Below are 26,128 nucleotides of genomic sequence, written 5' to 3'. Positions count from 1 at the left end.
GACGCCCCGAGGAACTGAACTGCTTCGGGTGCAACTGGGTGCAAAAGCAGGCTCCAACCCTGGCTTGCACCCCTCTTCCGCCTCACTTACTTCCTCGGCCTAACTATACTGTCGACGCTTGAAACAGCAAACTGAGCAATGGAAACGCGAGCGGTTGGCACCGGCAGGAGTGCTAAATGTTTATATTACTATAAAAACGAGGGACGAGATTACTGCTCGGTCCGGCAAGATTGATTGATTGATTGACTTTTGCACTGATTTATTTATTGACCTTAACGTCCCAAAACAACACTAGAGCTATGAGAGACGTGGTATATAGTGAACTTCGAAATAATTCTGATCACCTGATGTTCTTCCATGAGTACCTAAACCTAACGTAGACTAGCGTTTTCCTTTTTTTTCGTTTTTTTTTCTATTTAGCCGCCACCTCCTCACCTTCTCCACGGCAGGAAATCGTACCCGCGACCTCTAGCACAGCAGCAGGACGCCAGCTACCGCAAGTGTCAGATGAATCTTTTTTTTAATAGAATGATAAAAAATCGCCCCAAGTGAATTTGGCTTTAAGTGCCACCCAAAAAAAAAAAAAAACAAGCGTTAGCTGCGCCGACGAAATGGTGACAAAGATGACGCCATGACTCTTTAAACGACGGCTGACGTTAGTCTCGAGCACACCTAAGAAATATCGCGCCCTTAGCTGGAACGAATAAGTACTTTTTTTTTCGCTGGGCACTTGCGAAACAAACGCGAGTGCGACAAAGTCTATCACATAACAATTAGTCAAGTTACCATAAGTTACGACACAAAAACTTGAAGTAACGTAAACAGCAGCTCTCGCTCTAAAATGCGCTGCTCATGAACATGTTACAGACTTCAGGCGCACGCTCAGCGCGTCACACACAACGATGATTTACGCAAAAGCATCGACAAAGTCACGATGATATAATTTTTCCAATAACTTGACGAGCGATAAAGCTACGCGCTAATCTCTCCGCGAAATGCTGCTGCTGTGCATATATCGGGAAAAGTATAACGCTAAGCCAAACAACACTAACTTGCAGACGTTGCGCGACGCCAAATTTTCTCGGCCAGCGGCGATTAATTAAGTACATCCAACAGCACGTCACACTGATCTACAGAAGGGCGAAAACATAAAGAAGTGACAAAATTTTTAAACGACTGATATTCGCGCGCCAAAACCACGAAACTATTACAGGGGACGCCGTACAGAGAGAGCAGGAGCGGGGTACTCCTAACTGAGCGTCAACCTTTCCTTATCCCTTCAAGAACCCCTTCTCCCTTCTTCGACGTGCGACCAAATGCTGGCGTGTACACGCCACAACCGTTTTCGCATTCCGTCCCCATCAGAATGCGCGCGGCCACAACAGCAGTGGTCGAACCCAGGACCTCGTGCAGCACCATAGCCAGTGCAAGGGCGGCTTAACGGGCTGTCCTAATAAACACCTGGATAATGCTTTTATATATGACGACGCGAGTGGCGCGCACACGGTGACGCGTTCCCAAAGAGAGAGAGAGAGAGAGAGAAAGGGGAGGGAAAGACAGGAGCTCTAAGCAGGATTAAAGACACTCCGCGCGGATAACACGCCCCTACGTGGTGCCGAAAGTGACCGTTAATCACGCGGAGCAACACATCGTTCAGCGCGCGCACACGCGCGTGTCGGTAATCCCCGTAACGTCTCAGGCAGCCGGGAGCCGGCCCGCGCGCGCGGCCCAATTACTGGTCGCCCGGCGAACGTATTCACGACCACTCTTGATGAATGACGGCGCGGCCCGCCCACCGCGACGTGGCTGATACGTATCCATAAAGAAAGCGCCGCCGCGGATGCCGATATAAACGCCTTCGCGCGAGTATTATTATTATTGGAGGCCGCGATGAATGACAGCGGCGGGCACGTCATCACCGGCGAATGCGCGCGTAATCGAAAAGAAGTGCGGCGACTTTGGGGAACTATTTCGGTACACCGTTACTCATTTCATTGTGGGTGTATGATAAATTTTCTGTAACCTATATGTATGCACACATATCGTGCATCTACGTGAAAGCTGCGGTTTCGTGCCACTGGCAGCCAGGCATCCTTAGGAAATTCAACCTTCCATCATCCGCAAAGAAAATTGTATACCTGGACGTCACTTGAACGTCGCTTGAACGATATCGCCGGTTCAACATCGTAAAACCCAAGAATCTTTCGTTTTACCTATGACGATGGCAAAGACGTTGATTTATTGGCCTCGCCTATGAAACGAGGCGTTGACAAATTTGCTTCATTTAATCTGGTATGCCATAAATGTTTTTCATCCTAACATTTTGGCTTACATCTCCTGAATCTTTGTTCTTCTTTTTCTTCCTCAACTCTTCTCTAATTTGTACCGCTACATATATGCCTGTAACCGATCCAGACGTATCAATTTCTTCCCTGACGATTTTGTTGTTGTTGTTGTTGTTGTTGTTGTTGTTGTTGTTGTTGTTCACCAATAGTTTAAATGTCTCTTGATTATCCCGACTGCTGACCGGTTTGTGCTTCCGTCCACTTTAAGTACAAGCGCTTCAGAAAGGTGTACGTCACCTACGGGTCTCACCATCGAAGCCAACTTTAACGCATCCACCCCCCCCAACCCCTCCTTCCCCCGGCGGCCGGCGGCGGCAGCAGCTCATGAGCGGCAAACGAAACGGTCGAAGCGCCATACTGTACGGTGCATGCTGTCGTATGTACGGACCAAAGAACAGCTCATAACAACACGTGAGCACGTTATTATCCACAGCTACAAGAGCTGTACACTCACTAGGCGAGTTGCGCTGGCTGTTCCAGTGTAGTGGTCCCTTTAATAAATAAATAAATAAAATAAATGCGGAATGGTAGTGAACAGAACTAAAAAACGCAATGCTCAAGAGTGCTATCGCCATCATAGGCAGATGATAAATTAACACTTGCGCGGTTAGTACGCCTCACTAACGCGTAGCACAAACGCACTCGTGCGCTGCATACCGTCTGCCAACGCAACGACATCCACAGAGGGTTATAACACAGCGGCGCGGCAACGTTGGTCGAAACCCAACCCGGCCGCGGCACCATGTACATATGCGACATAAACACGCCGCTCGACAGGCACCGTCAATCTTTCTCCGAGTTTCCAATTAGGTAGGTCACGGGAGCCCCCCTCCCCCTCTCACCCTCGCACTTTCGCCGACCGTGAAGACAGCACTTTAATTTGCGAACCACGTGTGGGTGCGCGTGCGTCATCTTATGCATACGAACAGGACGACTGATGGAAATATATACGCTACGTATACGGTCGAGGACTATGTATATACACCCGTGCGCGCATTTAGATCGCATGACATGGAAGCACAGGTAGGTTTCCGCGCGCCAAATGACTACTCCGCGATACCGAACGGCGCGGAATGCGCATGTGTATGTATACGTGGCATGAGACGCGGTAAATGCGAGTCATAATAAATGCGCTATATACACGAGAAGCGCGCGCGCTTCGTGCATGTGAGACGCGCAGTGTGTGTGCATGTTTCCGCGTGTACATTACACGCGCACCTCTCATTATGACTAGCGCGCGTTCATTAAGACGAGAGTAAACAAACGGCTCGTGTTACGCACAGGGTCGAAGCCCGTGTCCGCAAAACGGGCGTTGTCGCCGCAGGTTTCAACGCCGACGCGTTTGCGCTGGGCCGGAACCCGGTCGTCGTACAAGAGGCATTTCGTATGCAGGATCCCAGCGAGTGAAACGTGGAATTATGACAGCGGACCCATCTATACAGGAATGTTTCTAAACACACTCGACAGGAAGATGTCCGTTACAGAGAGAGAGAGGGAGGGGGGGTGAGGGGGGAAGAAGCGCGGAGGCACAAAGTTATGTTGTCTGCCCCGCAGAGATCTGTGCGTTTTCTACAATGGCGGTTGACGATAAAATGTCGCCTGGATGATGACAGGTGACCAAATTTGACGCCGATTAACAACGTCGCGCGATGACGATCGACGCACAGGAAGTGAACGTAGCAGTCGAAACGAGGTAACATATGTTTTAACATAGGCAACACTTTGATAGTATAGTATACATACATCGCAGTGAGCCTCGACTGCCCAGCTGTGTATAGGCGAAATACCTGTTAATCAGGCGCAAGAGTCACGTGTCACGCTCCACAATTGAGTAACCAAGTTTGCTCCTGGTGATCGACAGCTTCCTTCTCATCGCTGTAACAGCAACGATCAATTCTGATTATCTTTAACGTGCATCTAAGCGTTCACACAGAAGCGCGTATTTTGCGCATTCCGCCCGGATGAGAATGCGACCGTCCTGGGCGGAAGTCGAACCTGCGACATCGTGCCGAGCAGCACAGTGGAACAGTCACTCAGCCAATGTACCACAAGGTATTACTCTCACAGTTTTTGCTCCCTCGTATGACGTCTTGCGAGCGGCAATACGACGGTTCCTCCTCCGACGGGAAAAAAGAAATAAAACCTTCCTACCTACCCACCAGAAAGAAGAAAAGAAAGAAGAAAAAAAAAGGGGGGGGGGTGTCATCTAGGTGCCTTAAGCTGCCCAAAACTTGAAATATGATATACAGGTTGCAGCTCACCTTCCTCCACCACAACTTTCAGCCGCATCAACAGGCGCGCTTTTATGGTGTCCTCATCAGGTTTCAGCGGGTGCGCACACGAAAATCCATTTTACGAATTTCCTGTTCCTATATATTCTCTATAAACCGTGTCGCCCGGACATATTACACGAAGCTATCAGTCCAATGCCTTCCAAAAGTTGGTTTTCCTTTATTTATTTCTTTTTCTGACTAGTACACGTGTAACACAGGCAACGCGTGTAAAGCACAGAGCAACACAGATTTCCTTTGCCTGTTTTTGAAAGTGCTGATTGAAAGTGTGCGCGTTCCTTAGAAGCACGGGGAGCGTGCCGACCTATATATTCACGCTGGCGACTGTTCGAAGGGCACGGGATAAGAGCCTGCACTATACACTGTAACGGAAAGCTGCATGCATTCACCGGCAGACATGACCTTGCCGGTTTGACCACCTTCCCGGGAATCATCCATGATTCCTATAATGCACGCGTGCGCACTGTACAACATCTGATCTCGCAACCACGCACAACACGGCCGGCCGTCTACCACTAGAAAAGTCCCACCTTACCTTCGAACTGAACAGGAGCGGCAAAGTAGCAAAGAAAAAAAAAGAGGGGGGGGGGGGGGAGAAAGCTAACAGTGAACAACAAGCCACGGGAAACCGGAAGTTCGCGAAGAGCACCGCATTTAGAATGACCGGAGCCCGGCGAAAGTTTCAGGTCCCACGTACACAGCCGTGGCTGTTCTGCAGCGGCCGATCGTTCTGAGAATGGAACAGTTCCGCGCTCATCATGCAAACTGGGTTAATTCGATCACCCGGAGAAAGGCGACGTCCATTACGCGAAACATGACCCGCAGCTTCCCCGGGCAGTGTTCGATATGAACGCGAAGTTCCGCACGCATCAAAGGCCCGATTTTTTTTTTTTATGCATAATTCGCGAAGCATCCGCATCAGCGCGCATGCGCGATCTGTACCGTCAGATTTTATATTCAGTCTCAATGCGCATAACTAGACCTTTCATACAACTCGACGCGTTTACTTTATTTCTTTTTTCAAGTTCGTGCTTTTTTTTTTTTTGGCACCAGCCAATGGGTAAACCTAAAGCACTGCACGATGTTAGGAGCGTGTAAAAATGCGTTAGAGTCCCGGCCAACGAAACAGCATTCTCCGAACTTCAAACGCGACGCAAACAATGTAGCCGACATGCTTCAAAACGCTCGTACACTGTAAAATGTGTAGCGGTGTTGGTTATAGGCGCACTTACATCCTTATATCCACGTTTAAGGGGGCGTAAGTTACTTTACAGTGATAGCAGCGCATATTGCAAAAGCACGTCACGTACCGCCACACAGGCGTGCACATTTTATCCGCACAATTGCACGCAGTGATGCATGCAACTATAACCTTGCAAACGAGCCACTCAGACATGCAAAAAAGGGAGGAGAAAAAAAGTACAGTAGAACCCGTCGATCGATGGACTGGTCGTTTCAGAGGGCTCTGACGGTTTGTATAAAAATAACGACGAAGCTGAAATACACAACCAAACGGCTTTGCATGGTAACGTTATTCCGGCATTGTTAACTACATAGGGGCGCGCTTTATCGCCGCGATTATTCTTATATATGCTGCTTTGTTAGACCTTTGCAATATATCGCAGGACTGCACGGAAGCGACCAGCCGAATGCTCTTAAACGATTATTGAAACGAAGAAATGATTAGGCATGAAGGAGCGCATGTTTGAATAAGTAACGATGTGTGTCGGTCAACGACAAATGCTGCCGAAAGTTTCTTCTGTAATCAAAACAACTCGATGAATAAATTACGTGCCTCTTGAACCACACAAGGCTTCCGCATACAACTGCGCCACCGTGTTACATATTTCTTCTATAATAAATAAACTAGAACTAATACTCAGGCCCACTGATAACACCGTCGTTGCGCGTACATATACGTTAAAAAAGATAAGAATATAGAAAAATATTATGACGTAAGTTTCCAGACTTTAAAAAAAGCTGCTCTTTCATGACGAGTAAATAGCGCATGTTGCAACCGACAATGAGTGCACATAACCACGCTATCACACGCACGCCCACACGTAGGTACACACACAAAGAATGAAGAGCCTTCCGGTCCGTGTAGCTGCAAGCTCCGCTGAACGAGATGGCCCGTATCTTAGCACATCGATTATATAGCAGCGCTTTCAAAAGTGTTTACCATGACCACACAAAGCCCTTACACCGCCGCGAACACAAAGCGGCGGCCGACACGACTCTCGCGTGTGTTTCGCCAACGGCTTCTTTTACAAATACTGCGAATAACGCAAGTATCCACCCGTCCGTCCGTCCAACTAACTATTGTGCGCGTGCGCGGGGTCCGTGAGTGGAACATTTACAGTAGCGATCCAACCGTAAGTCGCGATGCAAGACCTTAACAAGCGAGAGAGCAACCTTGACAATAGTTTTAGCAGCCATTTTGTTTTAACCTGGTTTACTCTGCACATCGAAGCTTCCTGCAGCAACGAGACTCCGCCACGAAATCCCACGCAACTTAAATGAATTAATGAATGGTTTATTTCATCATCAGTTCAAGCATACATATCCAGTGGTATACAGCGGGAAGGGTTGGCCAAAAGGCAACTGAATGCCTGACAATGCGCCAATCCCCGCCCAGACAAAGACTTCTCAAAGTGAAGCAATGCGCAGATATTACTTGAGACTGTGTACACTGCGCCACAAAGCGCAAACAATGTCTTTCTTCTTTTCCCTCTTGATTCATTCCGTGGTGATAGACGCGTGTAATCACTCAAAATGTATCTGCTTCCTCTACATTCCTTCCTTCCGTGACTATATAGTCACGACGCGTTGCAAGCACGACAATCTTCAAACTTTACGCCAATCAGCGAGTACGTTGCCGCATCGCGGGTGTACCGTCAGAGTTTCCTCAGGAGGCATAATTAGGCTCTAAAAAAAAAAAAATACTGCTCTTCGCTCGACGAGCGGAGACAAAACGTTCCGTTAGTGATAGACGAAAACCCGTGTTCAGTTGTTGCTTCTTTTCTTTGTTAGGCAGCAGGCGCCTCGCTCCGCTCTTGGCAACGAGAAAACGGCGAAGCCATTCGTTGTTCCGACGGCAAGAGTTAGAGCAAGGTGCGCTGCCGGCAGTGCAGAAGTATAGCGAAACAATCGGTTCGCGACGAAGTCTGGAAAGCTGCGCAGGCGTGCATAATCCAACGCGTCTGACGCAACCGCCCTCGCAAATCAGCGCAAGTCAGTGTCGGCTAACAAGGCACAACAGGAGAACGCGTCTCGCCGTATAGGAGGAGGACTGTATAAATTTCGAAGATTTGGAAAACATAACGAGATCTAACGAGAGAAAGACAGAGAGAGAAACAGGATTCATTACAGAGAAAGCGACAGTCATTGACAATATTCGTATATGATTTCTGCACTTTTTCTTCTTTTTTCATTTCGTTTCTCCCTCATCTTTGAGGAGCCGCTCGAAAATGGTATCGCATGTACGCCAGAGCGGCGGCGGCGGCCGCTCGCGCCTGTTTACGCTCGAGCCGCCCATCGGCGCAAGCCGCACCGCACGCGTGCGGTCGCGCGAAAGATTGCACGTATCAAACACTTCTGCACAAATTTCGGTTTACAATGTGCACGGTTTACACTGTGTACACAGTGTAAACGGAAATTTGTGCACAAGTGTTCGACGTGTGCAATTTTTTCGCGCAACCGCACACGTGCGGTGCGGCTTGCGGCGATGGGCGGCTCGAGCGTAAACAGGCCCTAACTGCTGGCGTCATGATGAGACCATTATTCAAAAGACTAGCGAAAAATAGCAGGGACAAAGACAGCGCTCGTCCTGTAGTCTTCTCTGTCTTTGTCCCTGCTATATTGCCCTAGTCTTTTGAATAATGATGACACACCAACTAGCCCAGCTTTCTGCCTTGATCGCCATGATGAGACCGACCAATCCGCAGAGGGCAACGAGCGTCATACGAGTTTACGTAGCGTGTAAAAACTCGCAGCAGCGAATCGAGCGCACGTCAGCTCGTATGTATGTGCGTCATGCTCGAAAACGCGAAAGCTGCTGCCGTATACACGTCTCCTCATCGCGTGGAAAGCTGGCAACCTAGCCGTTGGCATATTTTGTAACCTGGAACTCAAATCCGTTGCCGTAACTGCTGACGGCAGCCACGACGCCCGGAGCTAATCATTGGCGTTGATGAAGCGTTAAAGACGAAGGCCAGCGCTGTAATTACGCCTGGCACTTTGCGTCACATAACGCGCAGAATACTGAATTGGCTATATATAACACGTGCTGCACTTCTGTGGAGCAAGCATTTGCATTTGGAGATGACCATGATCCTTAAACACGGAACGTATCCGCAACGGGGGATTTGCCAAGAATCGGGAGGTTGCAGAACACGCAATTTTCATTTCCTGCTTTAAGCTTTCTTTTTTCTTGGTTTGTTTAATAAAAAAATTAGGAGAAGATAGGCCGGCCCCTCCGTCGCCAGCATATCGGCTGGGCTAGTTTTTTTCACTGGGCGCGGTGACGAATGCGCACTCTAAGGAGCAGAACGATGGCGCGACAGTTATAATAAACTGCGTGTTACTATAATGCATAATCTCGTTTCTATATTGCCAGTAGGCACAGTTCGTGTCGAAGGCGAACCAGCGGCGCAAGGCGACGAGTATAGGATCACAGAGCAACACTCGATATATACAACTACCAACTGAACATTATCCACTAACATTACTGTTCAGGCGGCGCAAAGAAGAAAAAAAAAAGAAAGTTTTACCCCCGAGAAAAGTCGGTATAGTTGGCATACGTGCTGTTATTTGTCTTCGCGTTCCCGTCGTTCTGCATCACTTGTTCCATATATATATATATATATATATATATATATATATATATATATATATATATATATATATATATATATATATATATATTCCTGCAAACGTCAGGTGTGGGTCCAGCCGGCGGTCGCTGCTTCGCGAGCTCTACACTCGCCGACCAGTTCAGGGCAAGCTGCGCACTCACAAAACCGCGCCGTATATCTGCATCTGCACTCCGAAGCAGTTCCCGAGGGACGCCGACATTTAAATAAGCTCGCCTGCACCGCGATGTCACGGAAGTGAGCGAACGTAATCGGCTGGCTCAGATAGAACAAATCTGCTTCGAGCAGGCTACAGAGTGTTGAAATTCAATCGAACGAATGAACGAAGAATTATCCCCCTGTGTGAGTGAGACCCAAGGAAAGACCACACAGCCACAGACCGACTGTTATATAAGAGTCAGTTCTCATCGTGGCGCGGCACTTGGCGCCCGCAGTACGCGAGATTATAGAAGCCGTTCCGCGCGCAGCGCCGAAAGGCTACCGAGAGCAAGTGCGCGCGATTTTAAAGAAGAACAATAAAAAAAAAGCAAGTGGGGAGGCGGGGAAGGAGGCGGCGCGACGTGCCACTAACGTAAACGGTTCCTATAGCTCTGCGCCGGCCCGCTCGCTCGCTCGCTCGCTCGCTCGTTCCAGCCGTGCGACCAACCAGGTAACAAATCACGCGCCAAACCAGCTGCTTCTCGGGCGAACGAACAACCGAGTCCTGCGTGCTGCTCGCGCGCGCGCGCAAGAGTGCGTGCCCGCGTGTGTGTTGTGCCTTGTTCTCTCGGAAATGCCGCTTAGCGCGAAAAGGGAGAAACGTGAAACGGCTTTCGCGCCGAGCCTCGCCGTACCTCACGACTCCGTATAGGTCGGCGGCCGGCCTGTGGATTACTGCGCGGGAACGCCGCTCGGACGAGGGCCAGCTTCAGAAAACTATATCCCGATGGGTGTGCACAGTTCGTCAATCGTTGTATGCCAAAGGCGGCGATCACGTGGCCCGGATTGTGCGAGCTACGTCGAGACAGATGTGCGCGCAAATGCACGGCCCGCTATAGGGTGCCTTAATACTGCGGCGGCGCCGACGTCACGTCGAAGCAGCCCGTACGACCCGGCTGCACGCAGAGCCCTCTGTTCTATGTGCCAGCCTTCTCTCCCCTTCTCTCTCTGTCTCCGTGCGAACGCACTCACAAGTTCTGTAACCGTTAATGAGCACTTCTCAATGTATCATATCCGGGGACGGACTAAGCTATATAGCAGAAATGCAAACGCTACATGCTATACTACGGGTGATGACGCAAAGGAAAGGTGATTTAGAGGGACACTGCACAGGAACAATAAGAACGTTTAGACAGCTGAACTATTCACTATAGATTATATTTTCGTTAATGTTACGGTAATAGGCTGATATTTAGAAGAGAAAATGAAGATCAAAGTTATACTCTTTTTCTTTTTTACAGCGAAAACTGTATATGACTAACGTTCCGTAGTTCTTCCGGCGTCCTGCAACAGAAACGGTCTTAGCTATTTCTAACATCTCAAAATGCAGAACGGATTAGAACGCTCGCCGTGAACAATAGCGTGACATCAAGGTTATCGCAGTACATATGCAGGAGAGGTATCGGCGCTAAAAACAGCTGCGTTATCGATGGGGCGGGCACGTATACTTCGTACGCCCGAAGAACAATATGCGTACGAGGAGCGGCGTAGGGAACAGCAACGAGAATGTAAACGGCGCCGGCGCGAGACGTACGTACGTACGTACGTACGTACGTACGTACGTACGTACGTACGTACGTACGTACGTATGTATGTATGTATGTATGTATGTATGTATGTATGTATGTATGTATGTATGTATGTATGTATGTATGTATGTATGTATGTATGTATGTATGTATGTATGTATGTATGTATGTATGTATGTATGTAGTCTCTTTAGTGTCCCCATTAAACAGCCTTTGCGGTTAACTGATATCCAAGCCGAAAGCTGATTCGATTGCGACATGTACTATTCGGAGTGGCACAGTTGAAAAGAACGCCGAGAATTGACTGATTTAAGCAACGGCAACTGAGTAATTAAGACACAGAATGCTGCCCTGCATCGAAGTTACAACTCCACCCATAACACAGCAGCAATAACACGCCCCTTCACAGTTAAGCGACACGCACCCTTTCGTATCGCCTTTCTTTTTTCATGCTGTTTGACCGCAAACACCTATACTTTAATTAGCGATTCCAACAAGCAATAATATCATTGCGAGGTGGTATTCAACGGCCCGCAGCTACACGCATCCATGAGCCAAATCTCAGAGTGGAAACCGGGACCGGGAGGTGCACTTCTTGAGGCCCGCTCACCTGAGGCTTGACAAGCGCCGAGGACTCCGCAAAACGGGTGCTTTTCGCAAACCAGGATCCACCAATACAGCCGCTAAAGATCGTCACACGACCCAAGCGGAACGGGGACTAAGAACACCCACAGGGCCGGGGTATTCTTTTGCACAGAGCACGGGGCCGTGTTTACCGACCACACGCGCGCACGACGAGACAAGCGCAAGGCAATTCCTGGACATCCTAAGGAGGGAAACGTGCACCGGTCAGCTGTCCCAATACTTTCTTCTTTTTTTTTTTCGGAAACAAACAATAAAACGATAAAAGTTCAAGCTGGAGTACAAATACGCGAAGGACGAGGCTTATTCAAACAGAAGGGGCTTCAACACTGTGTCCACGTGCGCGTCGAGCCCGGCGGGAGCAGATTTGGCGTCCCTCTCTTCCCGCCTCCCAATGCCATCCGCGGATTACGCGGATTAGACGGGGAGAAGAAGGACAAAGACTGCGAAGCCAGGCATGGCCACGGAGCTGAACGGCGCGCCCGCTGTCATCCGACGTATACCCCGCGCGTAGACGGTTTACGAACGAGATTAGGGGGCCATTGTATTCGTTTCCGCACGCGCGCGCCACCGGACAGCGCGAGAGGGGATTAGCCGGACTCCGGATTAGCGCTCCGGGCGCGCCGAGAAACGCGGAAGGAAAACTCGGCAACAAAGAAAGGACGGCGAAGGGACCGTCCGTACGCTGTACAGGCGGAAATAGACGTAGACCGAACAAGGAGAACAGTAACACACTGACACACGCTAGCGTCACCCTTCCGGCCATCTTCCGTCCGCCTCTCAAGCTTCAGAACAGCTTACGCTGTGGGCACGCTACGCGCGAAGTAATTGCGGGACCACCCTCCGCGTGCAAAGGACCCAACAGCCAGCGCGTTTCGTACGAATGCGGTATACAGCCGAAACATCTTGAAGGGGAAGGGCAAGATGACGAAGACAGAGAGAAGGCAGGGACACACAGGACAGCGCTGTCCTGTAGGTCCCTGCCTTCTGTCTTCGTCGTCTTGCGCGGCCCCTTCAAGAAGTTCAACCAGTACCAACACGCCCAAATGTCGATCCTTATAAACAGCAGAAACACGGAACAAGTATAAGGCACGGATCTTGTCTAATTCTAGCAGTCTTCGTGTGTTCGCAGTGCTTACCGTATTGCGTTGACACCATACCAATAAGACCAGCTCTAAAAACCCTGCTGTTGTGCTTTTCGCGTGTCGGAAGCCTGTGCTATGGTGAGAATTTAGCGTGAAACAACCTAACGCGTGAAATAAAGGCGGTGCGGCTCAGTACGTTTTCGTTGGCACAAAAAAAGAAAGAAGCGACAGGGATTATTAGCAACCAACAAAGGGAACGACATACTAGCACGGTGCACTGTATCATTGTACAACCTGATCGTTGGCCTATCATCCATATTAACTATGGGGACTACTACAATAACAAATCAGCAGTGTCTATAAAACGGCAAAAGTAAAACTGAGGAAACGAAATCCAAAGAATTGCAAGCGACGGCTGTTCAGACTTGCAATGACTATTGAGAGTAAATTAATCTATAATGACTACCTTTACGTCAATGAGTGCGTGCTGGCGAGTCTATAAAAACCGGTATGGATTAGTGCGTGGTAAGTTGGTAACATCCCTTCGTCGCACAGGAAAATTTAACGTTATTCTTAGGTAATGAGAGTCGATACATCAAATAACGGTATGCTAGTTCCAGCCAGTAATGCTACAAGGCTCAAATATACCATGTCATTCGCATAGGGTGGCCATGATGATGTATAGAGACACGACACACACAAGCACAAAAAAAAAAGGTAGCACCGTATGTGCGAAACCTTCTGATGTAGGCGTCTTTTGACTGAAACTAATTTTAGATTTTTATGATAATCCAAAACATACGGATCACTACTTGAAATCAATTATAGTATGGCATAGTATAGTATAGTATAGTATGGTATAGTATAATATAGTATAGTATAGTATAGTATAGTATAGTATAGTATAGTATAGTATAGTATAGTAATGTGGCCGTCCGCAGGAGGCTGGCTAGCACGCACGAAGCTCTGGACACAATACGCTGCAGCGGGCGCAGCCAGCTAGAGGTACAGAAAAGGCAGCATCAGTTCGGCGAATCCTTCTAAGTGGAACAACAAAAAGAAACGGACGCTGGCGCAGTTTCCAGAAACGCCCGACCGTCTCCGCTCACTTCCTTTTTCCTCACGTTACGTTACATTACTCTGGCTTAGTATTCTGCTGTCCTTGTCTCCGAGTGGATATATAACAATGGCGGGCGCGGCGCCGTGTTTACGCGCTGGCGCACAAATTGCAAGCGGCGAGCCAAAAGCAGCTGCGCGAGGTTTTCTAGAAAGATGGCTACTCGTAATGCGGTAGTTTCGCTACGTAACTGGGCGCCGTGCTTAGCACGACACTCCACGAGAGCATGTACTCGGTTAAACTCCAAAGTGACCATCTCTCTCTCTCTCTCTCTCTAGATAGATTTGCATGAACTCTAAAGCACGTATGCAGAGTCAGAAGCCTTCATGACCCAGCCCGACACGACAGCGTTTAGATTCATCTTGCCGTGCGGGTTGGCCTTGGAAGCCTCGATGCCAGCGCCAATGTAGTATTGAGGCACCCTTTAGGTTTACCGAGTAGACCGGCCCCTTGCAAGCGGGTTGACGCTCGCTTGGCCCAACCCGGTAGCACTAACATGAATGCGACGACTGCTTTTCGGCCCGACAAGCCGACTCGACGCGACTTCATCAGGTTCACGAAAACGTAGCTTTTCTCTTTGCTGCAGACGGCCACAGCCAAGTATATGTTTCTATCACTCCCTCCCCTGTGTCTTGCTATCTTTGTGACGTCCATCGACCTTTTATTGCTTCCATTCGTTTTTGGCAGTTTCGTCTAAATGGTAAGATTGGTAAGTGGCAATCCCGCAAGAATGGCATCAGTGTGGCAACGCCGCGCCCATGCCTCGTCTTCGATGACGATAATACGAGTATCCCGTTTGAGACGGGTGTTGTAGCACCTGCCCTGTCAAGCTGGTTTTTTCCGTACGGTTTAGCGCCGCCACCGCCACAGGCAGAAGCTAAGAGCACTGCGGCACAAGTTGCACCGACAGACATAAAACTGTCTAGGGGACGCTGCCGTCTCTCTTTCGTATGTGTATGTGTCTTTCGTGCGTGCGTGTGTGTGTGTGTGTGTGTGTGTGTGTGTGTGCGTGCGTGCGTGTGTGTGTGTGTGTGTGTGTGTGTGCGTGCGTGCGTGCGTGCGTGCGTGCGTGCGTGCGTGTGTTTTGAACATTAGGCAAATTAATTACAAGAGGCTGGAGGCGCAACCCACCGCCCCTTTTCCAAGGGGACGCTCGCAGCATTCATCCATTCGTTCCTGCATTCGCAAGCCAAAATAATAGGGCCTATTTTTCCTCGAGCGTTAGTTAACCAGACGAGCGCTTATCAAGCGTGGATGCAAGAATACCACGAGCCACTCGCCTTTTCGCAACCTCCTTCCACTTAAATTTTACTTGTTTCTGCCACTCGCGACAATTTATACTCGACCATTTGCTTCGCCGCTGTTTCATCACCGGTTTATACTATTCTTCAGTAGTTCCGTGCAGCACAGCGGAAGCTACGGGCGTCTCGACCAATCCGGTGAGCAAACACGTCTAGAGGTATCTCACCCCGCCTTGCTGTCGATCCCACGCAACCATCTGCGTTTGCAGGCTTCGCAGCTTCGACCCTGCTGCACGGAACTGGGCAAAGTTTATATATAAAGAACTGCCGATGCACCTTTCTAGCGTACCTGGCGGAGTGCCACGCTCGCGCAAGCATCGCTCATGCAAGCGTCGTTCTTGCATGCCCACGGCAGACAAGCGCTGTGATACAAGAACTATACTTACTCAGTGTCCCTCCGCGTGGCGGTGATGCCGACACGTTGTTCCACTTCTTGCCGTCTGCAGCGACGCTGACAGGAGATTCGATCCTGCGAGTGAGAAATAAATAACGAACGCTTTTGCACGACGTACTGAGACGGACGCTAGGAAATTATAACCCAAACCTCGTCATAACGAAGTTCGCGTTAGACACTAAAATACAAATGCTATCACATATTCGTTGTGAATATATATGCCTGATAAGCACATATTCTTTACACTCTAATATCTTCTCGGAATTTTCAAGGTTTCCCTCGCTATAACTGCGTTGTTACATCGAGGTTAGACGGTACTACACTCGAAAAGACGGGTGTCGTGCCGCCCTGTTTTTTAGTCAGATTACTGAGTAAACCTTTAGAGAGATACTTATTACACCAAATGATTGAGGCCCATAACAGAGAAAACGTAAGAGTGGGGTTGAAGATGAATATGCAGAAGACAAAGATAATGATCAATAGCCGGTCAAGGGAACAAGAGTACAGGATCGCCAGTCAGCCTCTAGAGTCGGTGAAGGAGTACATTAGGCCAATTACTCACGGGCGGCCCTGATCAAGAGAAGGAAATTTACAGAAGAATAAAATTGGGCTGGAGCGCATATACGGCAGGCATTGCCAGATCCTGACTGGAAGCTGACAACTGTCATTGAAAAGAAAGGCGTACAATCACTACATTCTACCGGTGCTAACAAGTTGTGGACTGCGCAAAGAGCAATGGAAGATAATAAATGTTAGGCGTAACGTTATGAGACAGAAAGAGAGTGGTATGGATCAAAGAGCAAACAGGAATAGCCGATGTTATAATTGACATTAGGAGAAAAAAACGGAGCTGGGCAGGCTATATAATGCGTAGGACGGATAACCGGCGGACCATGGGTGCCAAGAGAAAGGAAACGCAGTCGAGGACGGCAGTAAACTAAATGGGGTGATGAAATTCGAAAATTAGCAGGCGCAAGTAGGGATCAGTTGGCGCAAGACAGAGGTAATTGGACATCGCTGTGAGAGGCCTTCGTCCTGCAGTGGATATAAAATAGGATTACTATTATTATGAAATGGGAGAGGGCGTGGCATGGGAGCCGTGCGACTCCACGCCGGGCAAAGTGGAAACGGGAACAATGAAAATAGGAGCAAGATGCCGGAAAGATCAGGATGGTGAACGCTATTAAAAAAAAGAAAAAAGAACCCGAGCAAGAGGGGGCAAGCTGGCAGGTTTGAACAATTGCACGATGACGGGCAAACAGTGCGATGGAGGACGTAGATTTAGGACTGAAACGGATGCAACATGCGCTGTGCGCGTCCATTCGTTCTGCAAGCCCACGTACTTCCAAGCTCTGTTTATCCGTAGCGGTATAATAAAACGCAGGTAAGATGTAGGCATTGTTTAAGTGCATTAGGCAGACGGGAATCACAATGTTGGCCGACAGTGGCTCATGCTTCTGGAGCGCAGCTAGGAATGCCACCACAGCTTGCGCTGTTCCTTTCGCTCCGTATTTATGGCGGATGACACGAAGCGTTACGGGAGAGCTAGAGGGGGGAGGCGGGGCGAATTGAGCAAGGATGCGTCAGTAATAGGTGGTGCTTAAAACATGGCATGTTTCACGTGTTTTCGGCTCCCAAATTACTTCCCGCGCATGCAGGCAGCAAATCCATAGCTTCGAGATTTGTTTCCGTTTTCCAGATTCGATTTATAGTAACTTCAAACACCGATGTAAATGACATTGTCCCACAGCACGAGTAGAGTTGAGGAATAAGGTGCTTACTGCAAAGGGACTCCCAACCCTACACTTTGTATATAGCACAAGCGTCCCAGTATAGCTCGTTCGAGAGTTGCACTGTGTTACTTCGGACAACGCTGTTGCATTGGCGGTTAACAAATGACGCAAGCACGCATTCCTGGAGAAATGCCCAGACATGACACAACGAGAAGTGTTTGGCAGAGACGGCCGCCTGACTTATAGAGATGTATGTCGACAGAGCGAACCAACGCGAACAAAGCGGGGCGTTCGTTCCTCCTATCACTGGCTCACATTAACTTTACAGTCACAGGCGGTAAATTTTTTTTTATCTCGCTCAAGTTTATATAACCGCTTACGCCAAGCGACCCCAAGAAGCCATGGTGCTCGGAAACATACCTGCGATACTTTGGGTGGTGGGGTTTAGGAATCCTCTTTTGCCCTTCTCGCACAATGTGCTTGGAAACAGACAGACAGATGTGATCACAGAAAAGCTGGGGCCCACAGGAGAAACAAATTGTTTGCGCTCGCAAGCGCAATAACAATAAAGCACTCGCGCACAACTCTTATGCGCATGCATTGTCTACAGCAGAGGCAGAAAGAGAGGAATGAAAAGTGAAGTATGAGCGCGTTATATATCGCACGGGTAAGCTCGTCACGTCCGGAAACGTATATAAACGAGGGGGAAGGGGGAGGGGAGTAATTCTCTTCCAAAGGCTGACTGACCCGTTGGCCGTCGCGTCCCTTCTCGCGAGACGTGACCTCCCGTGAACTCGCAAGTGACCCGTCGCTCCGCCAGCAGTCGGAGGAGGGGGCCGAGGGGTGGGGGGGCACAAAGCCAGGTCGTGAGCACGAACGAAGGCTAGAGGTACGAAGACAACGCAGAGGGGATGACGGCCGCATAAATCCCCATTCGGGTACAACGACGGGCAATTTGCGAAATTTAAAAGCGTGGAGAGGGGGTGAAAGAGCGACGGACGCACAAGAATGGGAGGATAAGACGCCAAAAAGAAAGAAAGGGGAGAAACACAATTCGAAACTAGAATGAAAAGCCTCCGCTCTTTTCCCAAGAAAGTAAAACTGCGCCCCCCAACCGCCTCCACACAAACACACACACAAAAAAAAATGCTGCCTAGGTGGCCGTGTAACCGTTCAATTCCTTTGCTACGTTTTCGCCAAAGCGCCCTCCTCCTCCGCGCTCATGGCGCTTTCAATTCGCTCCCTCGCCGCCTCTTCATCGGTGAAATCATCCGGCGTCCATTAAGCCACCGCTCTCTCGAAGCCGAGCCGAGCCAAGGCTCTCGCAATGAGGAAATCGGGCCTCCGAAACGACCGCGCGTGCCTCGTCGACGAAGGAACAAAAGGACGCACGGCCGCGGGAAAAAGAAATAAAACAGGCGGACGGGAAGCGTGGACCCGGCCCTCATCACGGCGGGTAGCCGACCTTATCGTCCGCTCCTACACGCATTCGTCCTGGGCCACTTTTTTTATTTTTTCGTTAAACCGCGACTTTCGCTAAAACGGCGCAGCGTTATCGAAACTGGAGCGCATCGAGCTGCCCAACATAGTGGAATTTTTGACGTTCACCACTACAACCTTATTATTGCTTAGAGACATTCAAAATTCGACCCAAGAAACAGAAACTTCGATAGTAGCACCCCAAAGTGCGACATTTTATCTATGTGTACGTCCTACAGAGCTCCATACATTTCCGAAGGCACGCACACACAGCACACACATTATTAAATATTTTTTTAAAATATTTATGCGGTTATCATCATCACCAGCAGCCTATCTTTATGTGAACTGCAAGACGAAGACTTCTCCCGGCAATCTCCAATCACCCGCCATTCGCTAGCTCATTTCAAGTTGCGCCATAAAATTTCTTAATGCCATCACCGCAACTAATTTTCTGCCGTCCTCGACTGCGTTTCCTTTCCCTTGGAACCCAGTCTGTAACCCTACGCATTACATGTCCTAGAAGTTCCATTTTCTTTCTTTTTTCCTCTCTCTCTTTCTATCTCTCTTAACGTCAGCTAGCATATCGGCTAGATTTCGTTTCGATGTCGGGAGAGGCGGGTAATATATATGCTGCAGCAATGAACGCGTGTTTCATCACGTATACTGTTCCGAAGTTCACCAGTCACTTGCGGCACAGCATACAGCAACGACGTTACAGTGGCAGCCTCACGCCGTACAACATATTGACAACGATGCACCCGAGGCTGATAAGGCTGCAGCTTCTTCGTCGATTGTATCGGCTGACAGCACGCCAGCAGTAACACGACAGGCTTTGGATCGCGTGAGTCGCCATTCCCGGCTTCCTTCTCCCCTCTCCTCTCCTGGAAGTATGATATCCTGCTATCACCCAGACAATCGCCTGGTGCGATGTAGCACGAGCGCAGATTGAGCGGGGATATCTTGCAAGGAACCGAGAAAAGTGAAGCCGTGGAGCGAATACCGCCAGGAGCGCGAATTTAGTTGGCGAAGCGAGGGAAGCGAGTGTGGTGGATTCCGCCATGCGTTCTTTCGAGAAGACATCGCGTGTTTCTGGTGAAGTGGTAGTGAGCGAGAATTGGGACGTGCACAGCGGTTTGCGACTGTTCGAGGAACAATCAGGAAAAGATGCCACGCGCAGCCGTGCCGGAGCTTCATACAAGAGGAGGCTCGTTAACCACCCGGCGCCAATACAGCTGCTGAATACTGCGTGGTGAGTAGAACACGCGTCACTTTCTATTCAGCTGCTGCATCGCATCTTAACATGTGCGCTTGATCTATAGCGATGAAGGAGTGAGACGGGCTGTTGTGCATACAGCTAAAATATATGTGCTAAAAGGCAGGCTGTGTAGAAAACGCCATGGCCCAAAAACACTGGTGTTGCCCGAGAGTACGCAGGTGGCATTATATGCATCGATACCGTCTTGCGCGACTACACTGCACAAATGTGGCTGGAGTTTACGTTGTGCAATTTCGTCGTTATGTTGAGTGATCATTTCGCTGTAGCAACTGTGCTCACTTTCGCGATTGACGAATTCGAGGATGTGTAGCTTCTTGCTCATTATGCCAGCGGCGTGTGCAGAAGCGACCACGGTAACGCTACTGCGCGAGTCGTGACGCTTCGATTGGTCCACAGCATGCTAATTTTCTGACACCGCGTTCCGGATAACCCGTCTTACGTTTTACCGGTATTAATAGCCTGCCTGTTTCGTAAGTGACAGTAACTGCGGCAGCACGTGGCAAGGAAGGAATGTGCCGCGTTTTTGGTATACCATACAGTGATCTTTTCCATTGATTGTGGGACACTCGTTTGCAGCGCAGTCCTGAACCATGCTGAGCTCATTACAGTCTCATAGTCAACCCTATACATAGCTTCTGGAACGCTGCACAGTTTTTGGTTCAGCAACGTCCAACGCTCCCTGCCTCGGAGCAGAATTAACGTTGCCTCGTAGGCCTTTTCCGCCCTCCCGATTAGATAGCAGAAGCAGGCCAATTCCTTTTGTTTCCGAGCGAGCGCCCTTTAGCACTGTCATTCACCAAGCCGTTAGCCAGAACCCACGGTTCTTCTCTATTCTCCATTTCTCGTTTACGTTCGACTTCGCTTTCGACCGCGACGGGGCAAAACGAATCATCTCGAATCTCCGCCGCATGCCATGCTTCTTCCCGCACCACGCCTCGTTTTCGTCCTTTGTAGAGTTGCAAGAATGAGGGGCCCGTTACGAATGTCAGGGGGAGCGCTCCGGCCGCAAAGGTCATTTCGACCCGGCAAACGAATCGGGAGGTGTTCGAGAAGCGTTCCGGTCACAGGTACGCCTATTACGCAACGACAGAGGGCTGTGAGAGCGTGCGATTGGTGCCGACCTCTTGAAGTGGTAGTCCCAGGCCTTCTCCCCCTTTGCCATGCCGTGCCGCATTCAATCTTATACGGCCTCTCCCGAGCTTCGGGTCTTAACGTACGTCGTTCCTGCAGCCTCCCAGCCCACTTGCACTCCCAACGGCGTTAGTGGCCCTTTGTTCTCCGCGTAATGGAAGAACGCCGTTTGATAAAACGAAATACGCAGAGTAGCAGAACAGGGACATGAGGTTCAATCTTTTTCAGACGAGGGGAACTCGGTTCGCGAGCTGAACTGCAAAGCGTATCGCGGCCGAAGCTTGTAAGGTAATCATACGAGAACTCTGTCATACCAAAAAAAAGTGGATAGTTTACGATGCATTATAAACGAGAAGACACAAGGGCCATGTACAATGGGGACCACAAAATAGACATAGGAAAACAGCGTGTAAAGGAAAATTTTAGTACACAATGATATACCAACACATCGACGCTGCGTCCCAATGAGCAATAAGCCAGAGAAACGTTGACCTCTGTTTAATGTGAGGGGGAAAAAAGTGGAAGTGTACGAAGGATCTGGAAATGCGAAATTTCGACGAATCCTGGCCATTCAAGTAACTAACACTGTAGCTGATGTTTCAAACCCGCACCAAGCCTGCGACCACTACCAAGCTGCGCCATCAGCAGCTCAAGTGTAACAAGCACGCCTCATGACAAATGGCTGCGTCAAACGCAGATGCTCAGGTTCTTGGGCTTGAAGTGTTGCAGGGGAAATATATTGATTGTCCTGCCCCGGTTCCTCTTTTATTGCTTTCGTAGGTGCCGGAGTTTGTGGCCGATCGGTACGTGGCTTTAACAGAAAACAGACATACACAGCGTTAAGACCTCACGTCTTGCCCTTAGATCCCGCATTTCCAAAGTATTCACTGAATGTAAGATGGATCAAAGATCGCAGACGCACACAAACCAAACGCTATGCGTCCGCGCGAGTTTAAGGGCCGTTCAAAAAGGGTTCGCGAGCGTTCAAACGTGACTCCCTAATATAAAAAGAAACGCACGCTGGGCGTCTTGTGAAACCCATGCCAGACAGCATCAAAAGGCGACACATATCGATCACCTAAAAAATCTGCAAGCAAGAGCACCATGCATCGGTCGTGCAAAGCTGACGCCCAGCCGCTCAGCGCGGTCCACTGAACGCCGAATAATCCGTTTTAGTAGAATGCCAAGATGCAGGACTGACAGATGGCCAATACGCGCGCGCGCGCACGCACGCACGCACACGCACACACACACACACACACACACACACACACGTAAAGAAAGGTCCAAGCCAATCGTAACGTAGGGCACATTTATCAGCGAAAGAGGCCTCACAACGGCACACAGCTCCTGCGAACGACCAGCTTTGCGAATTCAGTCCCCGAAGCTCAACCATGTGGCGCGCACAGCGAATCTGTACCGTCCTCGCACGCCTGGGAAAGGCGGTGCAGCCGCCTGAAAGCGTACCTCGCCAAAAGCGACGAACGAGTTGTAGCAATGCGGCTACGAAGGCGATGACGAGGCACCACGGGCGGCCAAGTGCCCTTTGTCGCCGCACGCACGGCACGCATCGCCTATAGTCTCTTCCCCCCCCCCACTCCCCCCATATATGGAAGCGCCTCAAAAAGACCCCGCCGCCAAATATATTGGGCGTTCACAGAGGGTCTGCGCGGCGCCATCGAACAAAGCAGGCAACGCCATGCTCGAGAGAGAGGGGTGGAGAGGGAGAGAGACGATTATGAAAAGAGCGCGGTGGTGACGAATAAAAAAAAGAAAGGGCACATACGTCCCAACGGCGAGCCGTGGTCGCATAGTACACGTTTTAAACCAGAACACCCAAGTGCGCGCTCTGTGCACGGCGTGCCTGTGTGTCGGTGCTATGCCACAGGCAAACCACTCTTGTCACTCCGCCGCAGAATTCTCAGCAATGCAGTGAAGCCATACGTTGGCAGCCGCACGCGAGGGCATGTCCTTCGTCACTGGCGCGTGTGGCTGTGTGTTTCGTGCGTTGCGTATACAAATAACAACAACGGCAATGAGCACGAGTACGGTTTCCATTCGCTGCATTCGAGAGATTTCCGTGCCTGCCCTCGCTGACAAGCCGCTGCTGCGGGCACAAGAGGAGCAGACGCCTTATGCTGTGTCCGGCAGCACGATCGCAACTTATTTTTTATTTTTTTAAAGCATGGAAGCGTTCTTTCTTTTGAGGTTTCAGCAAGTATGGTTGGTGCGTGCTAGACGGCCGAATGTGAGAATGCTATATAGTACACATTTGTCGAGCTATATATTTAGAGACATATTTTCGAGCTGCTTTCGTCGCAGAAGTGCTCCCAACTGAACTTTAATCACGCAAGAAAACAAGAAAAAAATTCATCAGCCTTCTACTCTGTAAAGGACGAGCAGCGAAGCTGTGGTGTTCTACCTCAATCGACGCATATATATATATATATATATATATATATATATATATATATATATATATATATATATATATATATATATATATATATTGCGAACATGAGGCTGTCCGTTTCCCTCCCGTAGAAGCCCGTGTATTGGCAGCAGACGGGAATTCCGCAATATTCACAACTTCACTTTGAATTACGTAATTATGAAAAATAGATGAAACTCGGCGTAATGATAGAGTCGTCTTAGCGGCAAATTGTCACATAACGTGTTTCGGTATAGTATCGATAATACAAGAGTTAGAGCCGTTTCCTGTGTCCGTATTCCCTCCGTAGAGGGCCATGTATTGACAGCAGACTGGAATTCTGTAACGTCTACAACTTTCCTGTGAACGACTTATGACAAGTAAATGCAACTCGGCGTAATGATAGACTCGTCGAAGCGGCCAACTTCAGTATGATTTTTTTTCTTCTAAAGTACCTACATTAGGTCGAGAGCTACAGAGTATTCGCGAGAAAGTGGCGAGGAGGAGGAGGAATAAACTTTATTTGTGCACAGCAGATCTGAGACCTAGGCCTCTACCTAAATGACGGCCTCGAGCCCTTGGGCTATGGCGGCATCTTCGGCCTGCTGGATTGCCTTGAGTTGGTCTTCCGGTGCACAGCTGAGCAACGCGGTCTCCCACTGCTCTCTGGTCTTAATTATTTTATTCTGTATGGGTGTACGAGGACAAGCCCAAAACATATGTTGTAGGTCCACCCTTCTTCACACAATGTACATCTCTCCGTGTAAAAGGCCGGGTAGTAGCGGTGGTAGGCTACCGGGTTCGGATATGTATCTGTTTGTAAGAGGCGCCATGCCGTCGTTTGAGAAAGTGGCGATGAAAATTTTTTTCGTGTCGCGGCGACGCGTAGACGGGCGGACATCAACCACCGCCGGAGGGTAGCTACATACAGCTTCGCTGCAAAAAAGAAAAGCCCGGTGCCCGACTACGTCGTCCACCAGCCTTCGAAATACGCGTGCGCGCCATTTTCTCAAGAAAAAACGTTACACGACGTCGCCCTCGCCCGCTGCTCTACATATACACACGCGCTTCCCTTCTCAAAGTCTACGTCAGCGCAATACATGGCCGCCATGAGATGCCTCTAGCGAATGCAGTACGCAAAAGCATCGGCTTCGAGGTCTGTTTCTGTCACTCAAAGTAGGCTATCGCTTGGCGCTGTACTTGGATACTAGCTATCCTCCGCGCAAGCGCAACAGTTGAGTTAGAGCGCCGCCATGTCCGAAACTGTCCATTACCTGAAGGACGCAAGCTCGAATTCACAGTAGCGGAGGCAGGCAAAGATCTCGTTTTATTTCGTTGCCATATGGAAGGATGAAATTGAAGATGAGGAGGTGGCCGCCCGACGACCCGTAATGGAAAGGTCGGCCAGCTGGACGGACACAGCGAATACAGTTACGAGCTTCTAACTGGTGTCGCAGGAAAAGCAAACAAGTTTGGAGGCTTCACAGAAGGTAAAAGATCAAGCTAGGGCATTTAAAAGGTAAAAATGGCTGTGGCTTAGGTAAGGTTAAGCCCAGGATGCGAAGCATACTAGCCTTTATTTTAGTTGTTGAACCACTGTTTAGCCTGGTGAACTGCTGTTGCTTGGCTATATTTGGTTCGGCTAGACGAAGAAACAACTCATGCATTACTTCTTCGCCTTCAAGAGTGGAACGCGACAGCGTTCCCGTCGACCCGCCAAGGTGTGTAAGACAATGGGCTACAGGGCAGCGACTACGCGCCCCGCATTGGACGCGGTGAGCGTCGAGCAAAGCAGCGTTCGGCGCGGCAACGAAATGTGCGCCTGAGCAAGAGACGCACGCCTTAGAAACAGCGCGTTTCTAAGGCAACACCGCATTCACTAGAGGCGCTTTTGTACCGCTTTGAAGCGTTGTACTCGTGGCTCAGTGGTAGCGTCTCCGTCCCACACTCCGGAGACCCTGGTTCGATTCCCACCCAGCCCGTCTTGCAAGAGTTGAGCCAAAGCCACTTCTCCTCTGTCGTGACGTCACGGTGTCACGTGATTTCATGGTCACCGCCGCGCCTGAGGAGCTGGGTTGAGCCCTCGTAATATGCTTCGCATAAAAACGTATCGGCGTCGTTCGAAGCCGCCAGTGCACGGCGAGGCAGAAATGCTCACGTCTAAAAGGGAGCCTAAACGTTTGTGAACGAGCGCACCACGTTCCTCGTTCCCGAAGCTGAAAAGACCCCGAGTACTTTCTTTCGCGAAACTTATTGGGCATTGAGTAAAGAATAACACTTTGCGGCGTTCGAAGCTGTC

General features: G+C 49.6%; 2 protein-coding genes across 5 annotated transcripts in view; one reads left to right on the top strand and one right to left on the bottom strand.

Moving 5' to 3' along the window:
- LOC135901912 (uncharacterized) overlaps window positions 1-26,128 on the bottom strand; it is a 253,509-nt gene that overhangs the window by 108,648 nt on the left and 118,733 nt on the right. For all 3 annotated transcript variants that reach the window (XM_065431739.2, XM_065431740.2, XM_065431741.2), the window contains one exon: window positions 15,769-15,851. The gene's annotated coding sequence lies outside the window, so the exon portion shown is untranslated. The remainder of the gene's footprint in view (window positions 1-15,768; window positions 15,852-26,128) is intronic.
- LOC135901913 (peroxynitrite isomerase THAP4-like) overlaps window positions 19,702-26,128 on the top strand; it is a 141,284-nt gene continuing 134,857 nt past the window's right edge. For both annotated transcript variants that reach the window (XR_010564307.2, XR_010564305.2), the window contains exon 1: window positions 19,702-20,240. The gene's annotated coding sequence lies outside the window, so the exon portion shown is untranslated. The remainder of the gene's footprint in view (window positions 20,241-26,128) is intronic.

The sequence above is a fragment of the Dermacentor albipictus genome, chromosome 9 (assembly GCF_038994185.2).
Source record: "Dermacentor albipictus isolate Rhodes 1998 colony chromosome 9, USDA_Dalb.pri_finalv2, whole genome shotgun sequence".
NCBI lineage: Eukaryota > Metazoa > Arthropoda > Arachnida > Ixodida > Ixodidae > Dermacentor > Dermacentor albipictus.
This window is presented reverse-complemented; position numbering and strand designations above follow the sequence as displayed.